General features: G+C 39.0%; 1 non-coding gene across 1 annotated transcript; it reads left to right on the top strand.

Annotated features, from left to right (window-relative positions):
• Positions 1 to 10,387: 10,387 nt before the first annotated feature.
• trnas-gcu (transfer RNA serine (anticodon GCU)) lies at positions 10,388 to 10,469 on the top strand. The gene has a single exon. It is a non-coding gene; the product is annotated as a tRNA-Ser (tRNA).
• Positions 10,470 to 11,778: the final 1,309 nt, after the last annotated feature.

Here is an 11,778-nt window from a genome sequence, read left to right as displayed (position 1 = left end):
AATGCCCTCAGGTAGCGGACGTGGGGCGACCTGGTGCTAGGCGGGTCTCAGGACATCTGAATGTCAATGTTGAGCCAGGGCAGAGTGCAAGACCCGGAAATATATAGCCCCAGAGATAGAGAAATACAGGAAGAAAAGCAAATAACCGGAAATGAGAGACAGGACAGAGAAGGAAAACCCTCTGGCTGCAGAGGGCATGACACCTACAACACTCTGGTTGCATAAGTGTGCACACCCTTTTATAATGGGGGCTGTAGCTGTGTTCAGAGTTAACCAATCACATTCAAAATCATGTCCAAAGTTAAGTAGCATACACCTGCCATTAATGAAAGTGATTATGATTAACCCCAAATAAAAATCAGCTGTTCTTGTAGGACTTCCTTGTAACTTTCGTGGTTGAAGTCTACTGGGATAGCCATGGTCCTCAAGGAGGTGATTAAAAATATAAAGTATCTTATTGTTGAAAGGTACTGATCAGGAGAGGGGTATAAAAGAATATCAAAGGCATTGGATGTACCATGGAGCCCTGTGAAGATTATCATCAAATGTGGCACCACAGGGACATTGACAAGATCAGGACAACCCTCCAAAGTTAATGACGGGACAAGGAGAAAACATATTAGGGAAGCTACCAAGAGGCCTACAGAAAGCTACAGAGGCCTACAGAGCTGCAGGAATTTTTGGTGGGTATTGGTCACTCCTTGCATGTGACAACAATCCCCCGTATTCTGCACGTCTGGGCTATGGGGTAGGAGGCAAGACAGAAGCCATTTTTCACAAAAAAATAAATCTAAATTTTGCAATAAAATGCATTCAGTCACCCTAAAAAATGTCTTATGGTCTTATAAGACAAAGGGTGAGCCTTTTGGCCTTAAGTTTAAAAGATATGTTTGGTGCAACACAGCCCATCATCACACACCACTTGGTGGTGGAAGCATCATGCTTTGGGGATGCTTTTCTTCAGCTGGGACAGGGGCTCTAGTCAAAATACATAGGATAATGACTAGCTCCAAATATCAAGATATTTTGGCACAAAACCTGCTGGCCTCTGTCAGAAACCTGTCATCTAGACACTGTTCCCAGAGCTGGATAAGTGACTCCAGATTCTACAGGTCTCTAGCAATAGAGAAAGTCAGGGTACAGAAGTGGAGAAATGGCTACAATGTGGAAAAATATTACCTTGACGAGTACATTTCTTGAAGTTCAATACTTTATACAAGTTACCCCTTCCCACCTGGCAAAATTTAAGGGCTTCAGTACAAAATCTGGCTGAAACATGTGATCGCTATTATTACACGTTTTTGCAGACCTCACGGTGCTCTACACTGCTCTTTTCTAAACTGAGCTGCTCATTTGGAAACCAAAAGGCAACAGAGAGGCATTCTTATACTGGGAGCCGAACCCGGGCCACCTGGGTGAAAACCAGGAATCCTAACTGCTAGACCAACGTAGTCATTCTGTGCATAATGCAGGCAAATTGTAGTTCCTGTCTCTATGCCGTTCTTCCTAGAGAGCTAGCTGACAACCAGAGCGCTGCAGAGTCTAAACAGAAGGCCACACCTGCATTCAACATATTCACACCAGGACTTGAACACAGATACACCTGATGAAAATCTTCCCACATTATACACTTGCAGCCCTGGGTCTCAGTTCATTTTTGGTAGCCTTAGCCAATCAAAGCCTGTATGGCTCCTAATTATTTACAAAGAATTGTCCAATCACAGTCTCCGCTCTCATTCTTGGTAGTTTTCACCGAATCACAGCCTGCTGTCAATCAAGTGGGGAGTTTATCCATTTGTGTGCTGGTTAATCAATCCGGTTTTTCAAACTTGAAGTACCAGAAACTGTGGGCTCCTTGTGTTCCTTTGTCCTTTTTAAAATGTTTCTGGTTTGTAAAATAACTGTTTTTGACATCAGCTTCTCCGGTGCTGTTAGAAATAAATATAAATAGGTATGTGGAATTTTAACAAATCTGGTGTTTGAATCAATTAAGGGGTGGCTCCATCTGCTTTGTAGTTATAAAAAAATAATAAAAAATGTTAGTGAAGCTTGATATGAGGGTATTCTGTGTTTTTACGAGTTGGGTACTTAATAGACTTTTGGGTTTGGATTTTGAATAATTATTGTCATGCTCAGGGTGGGACCAGCTTCTTTCTTCATAGAAATGTTTACACACTATAAACAAGTAAACCATGTACACTCAGGAAAAAATCTCAATTTCAATTTCTCATCTAGTCTATTTTGATCTTACAGAAGATTGATATTATTGATATATTATCTTATCTGTATTATTGATAGAGCTCATGTATTTGTTGTAGAGTATTTATATTCTTGAGAGAACAACTGTACAACTGTAGTATTAACAGGGACTTAAATACTATCTCCATTTTTTTAACTGCTTCAATTCAGAGTAGCGGGGTAGGCAGAGCCTATCCCAGCATTAAATGGGCACAAGACAGGATACGCCCTGAATGGGACACTACAGACACACATTCACACCAGGGCTGGTTTTCCCAGAAGCTAATTAACTAAACTCAAGCGAACAAGGGTACATGCACATACCCAGGGAGCAGATAGAACGCCAGGAACTGAACCAGCAATGCTAACCACTGCACTGCCTTGTCACCCTGACAGAGATTTAATATAGAATAATCCACAACACAAGTCATTGATCTCCCTTCTTCCTTTATTTCTTATCTACACTCTGGTTTATCGATTCTCTCTTCCTAGTGTAGTGACTCCCTTCCTCTTGATTCTCAACTTTATTTCAGTATTTTTTTCAGATCCCTTCTTCTCTTCATTCTAGTCTGGTGAGAAGTCAGGCTCCAAACAATACCTTGAGCAGTTTCTGCAATTTAAAATAATAATAATAATAATTAATTCTGCTTCTTCTACTAATGATATCACTCCTGCTGCTGCTTACAACAGTAAATTCCCCCCTTATGTTTATAGTACTGATGACACTACTAGTGCTCTGAATAATATCACAACTGTTTCTACTGCTGCTCCTGCTAAACCTACAGTCTGGACATACCTAGAGGCTGCTCTTCTCCTCCTTCACTCTCTTCTTCTGAGCTTTCATTTGTCTCTTCTTTTTCTCCACTTCCCATCTCCTCTTCTCCACCTCCTGCTTCATCTGTTCCATCTTCTTCTATACAGTGTGTCCAATAAGAGTCTGTCCAGATGAGACTATACAGTGTATCTAGTAAGAGTCTGTCCAGATGAGTTTATACAGTGTGTCCAATAAAAGCCTGTACAGGTGACGCCACACAAGGACAGAGGTTCTGTTCACTTCTCACCTGTCTCTGAGTCTCAGGAACTCTGAAGTTCCTCAAAGGAGGGGGCTCCTCCAGGGGTTGATGGGGGCGGCATGGCACAGTCACCAGGGGTTTCTCTGAGCTCAGATGATTGAGGATGGAGGGCCCAGGGGCGCCGAGGTCCAGGAGAGGGAGGGATGAACATCTTGTTTTCTTTAACAGCCTCGCCCATCTGGATCGTGCGTCTCCTTGGCTGTGGAGACTGAAGACACACAGAAGACCTTTCTGTTCCTGCTGAGTCCCACAACAAGTCAGACTGTCCTAAGACTACTACAAAGAGAAAAAATTAACCTGCTATTCACAGACCTCAGCTACAGGGACTCCCAGGTTGTTCTGCAGGATGAGGTCGAGCTCTGCTGCAGACTGGCAGAAGCACTTGTCCACCTCAGAGAAGTGACACCTGACCTTCGTGTTTTCGAAGTAAGACTTCAGTGTCTCCTTCTCCTCCTCCTAGTCATCCTGCTTCATGATTCCTGTGCCCTGGAAGGGAAAATCCTAAGAAAATGGGGAGAGAGAATCAGGCAAGATGTCCTGACCATGTCTGCTGCCGTCAAACCAAACCTCCATTATCAGAGCTCTCGTTGTGTTGCCTGTTGTCTTCACTGTTTTAATTTTGGGATTTGGTAAAATTTCTTATCATATCCTCTGTTAAACTTCACTAACTCAGTACCAACTCTTGTACCAAAGAGAGAGAACAAAGACAGTGAATCATCATCATCATACCTCCACTGCGCCAGACAGGAGATGCAACCTAGGGGTGGAACTGTGGTATCTCTAAAGCCAAAAGAGAGGGGGAGGGGGGTCACCCCACTGTTAATAGAGCCAATAGAGAGAGAGAGAGACACCCCACTGTTAATAGAGCCATTAGAGAGAGGGGGAGTAACCCCACTGTTGCCATCGATGACCAAGAGTCTCACCACCCACTCTATGATGCCCCCTACTGGTGATCTGTAAGCGGTGTGTTTTTCAGCCACCCACTTGAAATAACAGCAGGCTGGTGTCCCAGCCCAGCTCCTGTCTCTCTCCCCTTGGATCTGGGAGATTTCCAGGTTGAGTGGGGTGAAGCAGGTATCTTGGAAAGCTGAGGGGGTCAGGAGAGTCGCCCCAGCCCCTGTACCGCCCCGATACCACAGTGTAAGCTGGACAAGGGGAGGGGTTTCAGTGACTCATTAATCCCACATATGCTGCCTCCAATCCAATCTTGGCCAGGACCTCATCGTACAACTCCAGGCAGTCAAGCTGGATGGAAGACATCGCATTCTGAGCCCTGGGCCACACCCGGCTCTCCTCAACCTAGAGCAGCCCCTCCAGTTCGACCCACAGGTCCTCCCTGAGCCACCACAGGGCAGCCGGGGCCTTACCTACACTCTTACCTACAGTTACACTATAACTAACACACAAATACGGCCAATATTACAACAGTAACACTGCAATTAAGGCTTACAGTATCATTATTACTAACAATAACACGAACTTAGCAGTACACTAATAATACCAATAATAACAATAATACTATCAAAAGAAATAACATGACAATGAGTCTTAATATTCTGACACTAACACTATGATTATCACTAATATTAACATGAATACTAGAATTAAAACCAAAATTAAAAGTAGCTCTATCATCACTAATTCTCACATGAATACTAGTATTCAGTAGTGCTATCATCATTAATACACACATACAGATGCAGCGGTACAAAGTGCGCGGTACACACACGTACCGGAGGTAATTGGCTACGACGTCGTACATTGTGACGCTCGATGACGCGCGGTACCGCGGTATGTGATTGGTTGACCGACAGGGGCACTCGTGGTCCATTGGTCTGTCGTAGAAAGATTTACAGTAAACGTCTTTACTGTGCCCGTTGTAGTATTGAATATTCATATGGAATTTTACCACTGAAGGAAATCTTAGTAGCTGAGCATAAAAATAATAGGAGCATACTGTAACGCGTGTGAAGGCCATAAACAATATTCATTTTGGAACATAAACATACAGTATATGGCTGGTCTTGGTACTTTAAAGAAAAAATACACACCAGTATTCCATTTCTCCCTAAACATTTTAAGCATCGAAGTCTTTAACTAAAGAGATACCGGAGTCAACAAGCATACTTTTAGAATTTGATTAAAAGGGAATATAATATGGAATCGCGTATCTAAAGAAATTAATAACGATATAATTATATTCATGTACCGCAACACAAGAATAGTACATGCTGTACATTGTCTGTCGATAATGTTTCTGTAGTGCTTTTTCAGCACTCTGCATGTGACCTTGCCGTTGGCGCTGTGGGTTAGGTTGCTGATTCCCATGTCACATGGTCTGTGATTGAATCCCACTATAACTCTGACTTATTGCTTTAACAAACATTTCTTTGAAAAAATTAAACGTTTCCCTTGGTCAGAGATGAAATAAAACCTCACTCGCACCAAACAAATTTATATTTCTAAATATCACAACATGATTGAATTTAAGTCTTTTTAATAACAATGAATAGTCACCTATGCGTTACAAAATAAACATATATATTGATTTGAATTGCGTTTTGATTTAAATCGTAAACACATGTTTAAATATATGTGTTTAAAGGCGATATATAAAAGCGTTGATTCTTATGGAATGTGTTCCGCCGGGGATTCAAAAAATTTATTTTTTTTAATCGCGTATCTAAGGAAAATTGCAGTATCACTTTGTTCATGCACAAACAGTGGCATGTTACATTATTAATTTGGGTGTCTCCTCTTTCCAGAAAGCTCTAAATTGCATTTTGAGTGCGGTTTTTGACTTTTTCTAAATTGCAACCCATAAATAAAGCTGATACAGTTTAGACTTACTGTATTTTAAACTGTATTACAGCAGCACATTGGACAATGCAACGTAAATTGCAAAAATGCACTTGGAATCTGTCCAAGCCCTACTTTTTCAGGCATCTTCTTTTGCTGCAACGGACATAAAAACTCTCTTGCTTTTAACAGAGCGTTTCATAATTTCTAACTACGAAAATTATTTAAACTGCGACACTTATCATTCATATCATTCAAATAAACTTTATTTTATATAGTGTTTTAAGCGAATAGGTAATTAGATTGCTCATAAACCTAATCCCTTTTTCTACATAAAAACAGTGATTGCTCTCTGAAAATGCCTTTTCTTTATATTTAGGCTCAGATTTCAACTATTGATCGAATTATTATAAACTTTCTTGGAAAAATGTCTTTTATGTAAACCATGTTTGCTATTAATTCATTTAGGGCTAGAATACGTTCATTGTCTTCCAATCGAGTCGAGTTGACATTGGAAGCTTGCCACGCCCGGACTGTTACACCAACGCATTAGCATGTTAAAGCGATTTCATTGAGGAGCCTAGCTTTCTTAACTAGTAAGTACTGTACTTCCTACTTTGAAAATACCTGTGAAACCGGTTTAATTTGTCACAGCCAGCACTCCCGCAGAGAGGGGGGTTGTACTTGTTAATGCCTTAGCACAGAAACTTCTTGTATTTTCCGATGACATACAAGTGGAAAGATTACAGATTTTAATCGTCTTTTTTCTGAACCAGGGAAAATCTGATCATGTTTCTCTATAACAATTATAAAAAACTTTTATACTAAAGAATATTACTTAGTAATATTAATCATCATATAATTACCAAAAAAGCAGGTTGTTTTGAGTGTCTGAACATTGTCTCTTTGCACCTGTAGTTATTTGCAGCTGGGAAAGCTAATGATTATGATCTGGGAATGTAACTGAGATTTTTTTCTCCATAATAAGCAGCTTTGCAGCAGGTTATTTGTTTTCACTGCTTGAGAGGTATTGGAATGGTGCAAGCAAACATGCAGCTGTAAAGTTTAGCAGTTTTTAATGTCATGCTCTTAAGAAATAAAGCCTTTAGACAATTAGGAGGTACTGGTATTCACAAGGTAGAAGGTGGTGTTTTCAGAGGCCTAAAGGGAAACTGTTATACCTAATGATTAAATACTTGATTTTTTTACTGCATTGTCTATGTATGATCTGTGTATCTCAGCTGAAAAGCTGAGATAAAAAAAGATGTATGCATCTAAATAACTGGACCTCAAATAGCAGACCTTATGAGCAATACTGTGTGTATTTATTTAAAATATTTATAGCTCCTCTGGAAAGTTTGTGGGGGAAAAAAACTGATGTGCTGAAACAGTACAATTAAACACGCTCTGCAGAAAAGGTGATGATTGTTAGGTCAGTTTCAGTTTTACACGTACAGTACACATTTGATTTAATTAAAATTATGAGGTACCTGTATCTGCAGGACTCAAGAGGCTCTCAGTCATGTCACTTTGCAGTTGATGTCTCCTAGAGGTTCCTAGATTCTTATTGTAAATAAAAGGAACAGCATACAGTGGGACTTTTTCAAAAACGGGGAACAAATTTCAACATGTGACTGCACCGAGCACACAAATATTGGTTCTAGGCTCCTGAATCACCTTTGGTCCCTGGATCATTGCTTTTAACCATTTACACAAGGTTTTAACTGTAAAGCACTTTCACAGCTCAACATAAATGGACCTTCTGGGGCACAGGCTTTAAAGGAGCTTTTTTAAAAAAACAGACTTTGCATTTCCTGTTATAAGCTATTCTTTTAGCATATGACAAGCATTGGAGAAATCTAGAAGTTCAATTAAAACAGAAATGCTTCAAATCACTTGGGATACAACAAAAAAGTGGTGTATTATAAAGTGTGTTAAAAAATGTAGCTAGTTTGTTTTCATACCCTAGATTATAATAAAACCTCACCATTTAACACCAACAGGTGTTTTCTTGAAGACTGCTAGCTTCAAAGTTTATGGTTTGGCTTTTGTGTATAATGATAGTGAACTGCATTGGAAATGTAGGAAAGTAAGTAATAAGCAGGAAAATTAAACCAAGAAACACCTAAAGTACTGGACTATATTGCAGATAAACTACCGATCTACCTTTTAAGCCTGTACAACCTGCAGAACTCCAGCTTTAATTGATTGGACTCAACAGCCTAAGTTTTAAGGTTATCCTTACAAGTGTGGAAAAGCATGGGCGTAATGTTGCAGCCTTCACTGTTGTTTTAGAAGCTGTTTTTTCCAGCTGTACATGAACATTTCTGTCTTGAGTCTTTCTTAACAATATGGTGTAAACAGTGTCTGGTTTCTACTGTGATTATTATTTCATTACTGAAGTAGCCTTTTGATATTTGCACAGTAATATTTGTTGTTATGGATGTTTTCATATTCGTAGTTTTCTTCTGTTAAAACTTAAAATCTCTCGCATTAAATTGGCTACAAATGCAAGAATTCAACCAGATATTCTTACTTGTAAAATGTATACTGTTGCATTGCAGTTAGTTAATGTAGTTAGTCCATAGTCAGCAATCTAAACTTTATGGTTAAGCTTTAATGATCGATGTTGTACCAGTAACCTTTAGAAATACTATAGTACTTCACAAATGCTTTGTGTGTTTGGAAATCTTTTGAGTAAAAGCCTTATAAAAATAGGTTTAGTTTTTACAGGACATCACAAAGAAATAGGATGGTATAATTCTTATAATTGCTTAGTGATTGTATTTGGAAGATTATGGACTAAAAAGACTTCAGGGATGCCAGTGGATCATTGTGCTATTTGGAATTATTCCAAAAATCAAGTGACCTCTTTGCTGTAGTATTTTTAGTATTATTTATTTAGTATTAATAAAGAATAGATTCATTAAAGTCGTGCGATGTGTAAGCGGGATATGCAAAATAATGTAAAAGAAAGTTTTTTATTATTGTTATAGAGAAACATGATCAGATTTTCCCTGGTTAAAAAAAAAGACGATTAAAATCTGTAATCTTTCCACTTGTATGTCATTGGAAAATACAAGAAGTTTCTGCTTTGTGCTAAGACATTAACGAGTACAACCCCCCTCTCTGCGGGAGTGCTGGCTGTGACAAATTAAACCGGTTTCACAGGTATTTTCAAAGTAGGAGGTACAGTACTTACTAGTTAAGAAAGCTAGGCTCCTCAATGAAATCGCTTTAACATGCTAATGTGTTGGTGTAACAGTCCGGGCGTGGCAAGCTTCCAATGTCAACTCGACTCGATTGGAAGACAATGAACGTATTCTAGCCCTAAATGAATTAATAGCAAAAATGGTTTACATAAAAGACATTTTTCCAAGAAAGTTTATAATAATACGATCTATAGTTGAAATCTGAGCCTAAATATAAAGAAAAGGCATTTTCAGAGAGCAATCATACTGTGTTTATGTAGAAAAAGCAATTAGGTTTATGAACAATCTAATTACCTATTCGCTTAAAATGCTATATAAAAGATGAATGATAAGTGTCGCAGTTTAAATAATTTTCATAGTTAGAAATTATGAAACGCTCTGTTAAAAACAAGAGAGTTTTTATGTCCGTAATTATTGAAAATTCCCGGTAATGTTGACTCTGGTACTGGTAGTAATGGTTTACTACTGCAAATATCAAAATAGTTCAGGTTTTGCGGAAAAATTAAATTTTTGGAGTGATAATGTTTACTATAGGAAGAAGTGCGTCCCTGGGTGGGATCAAAAAACCCACATTGGGGTTAATAGCTGAACATGCTAACCAATTGCACCACAGAAATGCTTACACCTTTTTCATTTACATACTTTTGGTGAACAAAACAATTCGCTCGCATTTCACCTTTCGCAAGCTATATGATTAAAAAAAACAAGTTGTTCTGCAAAGGAAATGAATAAAGGCATTAAACCAAATCAAGACCTTTTTGAGTGACCCAAATTACATGTTCTGTAAAACAAGATGGGAAAAAAGGTACCGCTGGAATTCGGATCCAGGATTTCCTCTTTATGAAACAGGTGTTTTAACCAGCTTTACCACAGCACCAGCAGAACACTATTCTTATACAGGTGGGTACCCACCCTCAATGGAATAAACCTATTGGAATAACATGGAATAAACCTATTACCTATTCTTATACAGCCGCTTGGACACACCGCTCTGAGGCATCTGAGGTCGATGTGCGCTGAGCCTGGTCGCCGAGGAAAATCATGCCCAAGTGGGGTGGCCCTCATCACGAGGTGGCCGAGTGGTTAAGGCAATGGACTGCTAATCCATTGTGCTCTGCACGCGTGGGTTCGAATCCCATCCTTGTCAGTTTATGTTATCGACTTGTGATCCGTTTCTAAGTCGGACTTGCTTTCTTTAGCTACTGTAGTAGAGCAGTAATATTTCTAGCGTTGGCTGAACATGGCTTACAGCAGTAGCTGACAGATATAGTCTCTTAATATTTAGCTTAAATTGATGCTTTGTACTGCTTTCACCTGATATTAATAGTAGTCCTGATGAACGATTTAGGGACATGGCACATCTTGAAAATGTTCTTGTTAATTTCAGTTTGGAAAAGATGCACTCACCAGAAGCAGAAACTGGTCGTATCTGCAAAATGCGCAATGCAATAGCAATGTCTTGCTATGAGTCCTTACCTGTTACAGGAGGCGTTGTAGGACTTTTTAAGTTCAGAAAAAGCTGTCAATTCATCTTACATTTCTACTCCATCAATATTAGCAATGCTATCTTTACTAAGCTCTAAATATAGCTCTAAATAAATGCTAGTTTTAAAATACATTTTAAAATAAATGCTATTCCATATGTTGTAACTTTGTGGTATTTAGAAATTTGATCTGAGGATGCAAGGGAAAGTATTATACAACTGTGAAAGAGGCTTGTATTTTAATACAATTTTCGATCAAAAGAAAACCAAAGTCCCTATGATATTACTGTCAATATCCCTTGATATCAACGTTCAGTTGAAAGATTTGAAGAAACTCTCAAACAAGCAACTGCAGTAGCAGAGAGTTTTGATTTAAACCGATGCTTGCAGCTCAATACTCCATTCATCCTTGAAAGAAGCAAAGACAGGGATGTTTTGAGTGTCTCCATGATCCTCTTCTCAATCCAAAAGAAAGGTTTTATATGATCCTGATCCCAATAGAAAAAGGGTCAATTTCAGCCTGCACTGATGTCCCTTCAAACGTTTTATAAGAACTCTGGTCCATTTCTTCTTCTGAACGAGACTATGGGAGTGAGTATTTTGACGTCGAACTCGGATTTAAATAGAGGAACACTACACTACATTGGGCTACATGTGTGACAAAGCGTTTACTTTCCGACCTCTTGATAGCTCAATTGCTAGATCTTAAGACTGTAGACAAAAACAGTGGGCATTTCTTATGTCCCTGGTTTGAATCCAGCTCGAAGGATGGTGTTTTCTTGTTCCTTAATCAAAAAGTGAAAATTGCGAATTTGTCTTTTACTTTGATGTTAACCCGAAAGCTCAGTATACAAAGAAGTAAAGGCTCCTGTTCTGGATAATCCTCACGTCTGATTGTTTTGCTTAGACCTTTAAAATGTACACTGTGGACTGTTTGCTCTTCCTAACACAATTAAAAAGCCGCTGACAAAC

The sequence above is a fragment of the Lepisosteus platostomus genome, chromosome 5 (genome assembly GCF_059453375.1).
Source record: "Lepisosteus platostomus isolate fLepPlt1 chromosome 5, fLepPlt1.hap1, whole genome shotgun sequence".
Classification (NCBI taxonomy): domain Eukaryota; kingdom Metazoa; phylum Chordata; class Actinopteri; order Semionotiformes; family Lepisosteidae; genus Lepisosteus; species Lepisosteus platostomus.
Note: the sequence above shows the minus strand (reverse complement) of the source record. Positions and strands in the feature narration are given on the sequence as shown.